Raw genomic sequence first — 3,206 nt, 5'->3', positions numbered from 1 at the left:
CTGAACCCACTGGGAGCTGTGGGAGGCTCAGGGGAGATGAAAATCGTCATTCCTTGTTTGTCTGCTTGTTTGTTTAACTTCAACCCTGCAGTTCTGGCTTCTTCCAAAGTTGTTTTGAGACTCTGGGAGTGCTTTTGTAATGCTATTGGTATGTCAAAGTGACACCTACATTTCATTATACTCTATACAGTTGGGGAGAAAATAAAAAAAAGAGGGCTCACCTACAAAACACCTTGGCCACCGAGCACAACCAAGCGGCTCCTTCCCCAAGCACCGCCTCAAAAGCGGGCGAGTAATCTGCAGAGGTCGGTGGTTCCTCTTGAAAAGCACCTGCCAAAACAACCGCTAACGCGCTCTCGTTTCCACATTACTGAAATGCTCACACGTGCCGAGTTATTTTCTGTCGACAAACACCCCGAGGACCTCGGCCCCTCCTCCCTCCAAATGTTTTTGAGGAAATCACAGTTTGAGCTTTTATGGGGGGTCCTTGACCCCCCAAGCGACAGGCAGGTTGATCAGCCCTAACGCAGCCCCAAGCCCTTGTTTTTATCCTCATCCCACTCTCTCTGTAAAAACATCCTCCTTCTCTTTTATCTCCATAGGAGTGCAGTGCTTCTCAATTTGTGTTTTAGTTTCTTCTCGAGTCTGCTGGAAATTATTAAGCGCATCGAGTGCTACCAACCCGGCTGTTCTGCCCCCAGACTGTCCATCTTGCAGCTGGCAGCCATTTCACAGAGAGCTGCGAAAACCTTTTCGCATCGTCCTTCAGATTTCCGGAGAGATTCAAACTCCTTGGGGAGCTCCAGTCGCACACGTGGGTTATTATAATCCTGGTGGGTAATTATAATCCTGGCACATTCCGAAATCTCTCAGAAACAGCATCTGAGAAAGGTCTGCTTCAGCCAGGGGCGGAGCTGGGAATGGCTGGCGTTGCTTCTCGCCAGCATGGCACAACGCCGGCTCCACCGGTGCCGGACAGCTCCTGCAAGAGCCCCTTAGGGGTACAATTCCCTTCTTTTACTGCGAAGAAGAAATACGCGTTTACAAGCCTATCGTTGTATTTTAAGTGACTGGGCAGTTGAAGGAGCGACCAAAAAAAAGTGAATTAAAGTTATTGGGTCGGATCTTGGCTAGAGAAAGCTGGAGTGACTCTGGTTATTTCAGGGCATGAGATGAATCAGTCCAGGATCGCTTTCCTTGAACTAAGAAATACTTCTAGAAGAAATACTCATCACTGTAAAATTTTTAGGATATGGAAAATAATATGTAATTAGTACGTTATTACTAGATTAGGGTAAAAACAGCCCCTAAGACCTCTCAAGCAGGAGATTTTCTAAAGGATTGTACTTGAATTTCTGCTTATAATAACTATATTGCTTTGAACAGAAATTATTATTTTGTGCACAGATTTTATTTTCTGCGTGTAATACAGTCCTAAAATGTGTCAATGAAAATTCCACAATATGCAGCTTATAGTGAGGATATAACCAACCAAAAAAAAAGGTTGGGTTTTATTTTTTCCTTATTGAGCCAAAAATCAACCGTCATTTCATCCCACTGATACACCTACAGGCAGCATCGTCAATGCGGCGTGCAGCACCGGGGCTCGTACCGAGAAGTCTGTTCCTTCTGAACCCGGGCCAAACCGAATCGGCGCAGTCCGCGATGACACGCTTGTCTCTGGGTGACTTCACCGACCCTATTTCTGATTTGATCAACCAAGATCAGCCCCCCCCCCTTACACCCCAACAAGGAGGCTGTTGTGGTTTGGTCCCAATTCCTGATGTCCTCCCACTCTTCCTTTCTCCCCCAAGACCTGTCCATCTGTCCCTGGCGTCTGGTGTGTTTGCGACCCGAGCTCATGGGGTTGTCCCTGCTTTACCGGCTTATTTTTCTCCATTACGTGTTTGCACTGACGCCTGGTCTATCGCGTTGATCTGTCTTCATTACCTGTATCTCCGAGCTGGCTTGGTTCTGTTCCCTTAAGGTTCCTCTGTGGTCTCCTGCTGCTGCCTACGCCCAAGAGATGGATGAAAGGAGGACTGGGGTGATCTTGGATTCCAACGTTAAATTCAAATCCAAATCGCGATGGTCACACACCTGGAAGGACACAAATCCAAGCCTTTGTTTTTTTCTCCATTCTTAACGTATTTTACACCTTGTCTTGGCCTCCAAACAATGCAAAACTCCATGTTGCCTAAGTTTGGCTCACGCCAAACCTCAGAATTTAAATAAGCATTGCTCTCGTTGCAGAAGCCCCAAGCAGGGCGTTTGGGAACTCTGCCTTTCATAGACTCATAGAATGTTTTGGGTTGGAAGGGACCCCCAGAGGTCACCCAGCCCAACACCCCTGCAGGAGCAGGGACACCTTGAACCACATCAGGTTGCTCACAGCCCCGTCCAACCTGGCCTGGAATGTTCCCAGGGATGGGGCCTCCACCCCCTCTCTGGGCAACCTGTTCTAGTGTTTCACCACCCTCATTGTAAAGAATTTCTTCCTTAGATCCAGTCTAAACCTGCCCTGCTTCAGTTTAAAGCCATCGCCCCTTGGCCTGTCCCAGCTGGCCCTACTAAAAAGCTTGTCCCCCCCTTTCCTCTGGGCCCCCTTGAAGCCCTGACCGGCCGCACTCAGCTCTGCCCGCAGCCTTCTCTTCTCCAGGCTGAACACCCCCAACTCTCCCAGCCCGGCCTCAGAGCAGAGGGGCCCCAGCCCTCGGATCATTTTTCTGGGCACTTCCCCTCATTTCTGCTCAGCACAGAGCTGGTCCAAGACAGGGTGACTGTGTGCCCCCATCCCTGTACACCTGCTAGATTATCCCCTCCCCTCCTGCCCAATTCAGACCTTTCCCTTCTTCCTCGAGTTTGCTTTTCCTGCATTGAAAGACAGAGCTCACAAAGATGTGTGCGCAGCTCCGGGGATTCGTAATATTCAACCAATTTAACCAATATTTAAACAATTTTTTTTGTTGGAAAGCCAGAGGGAGATCACAGCAGAGTTTCCTCTCTCTTCGTTAGAAATTGCCTTTCCATAGGAAGCCAAGCGTTCAGCGCTGAAAGGCAGCGATCCCTGCGTGAAGCGTGGCAGCCGCTCAGCCGCACGGAGGTGGGGAGGCGACGGTGAGGAACCACGGAAACCGCAAACACAAGGGACCTTGCTGAGCTGGGACTGGTGGTCACTGCCCCTGCGTGTGACAGAAAAAATCTGC

Source organism: Egretta garzetta, unplaced genomic scaffold (genome assembly GCF_000687185.1).
Source record: "Egretta garzetta isolate BGI_Z169 unplaced genomic scaffold, ASM68718v1 scaffold220, whole genome shotgun sequence".
Lineage (NCBI taxonomy): Eukaryota > Metazoa > Chordata > Aves > Pelecaniformes > Ardeidae > Egretta > Egretta garzetta.
Note: the sequence above shows the minus strand (reverse complement) of the source record.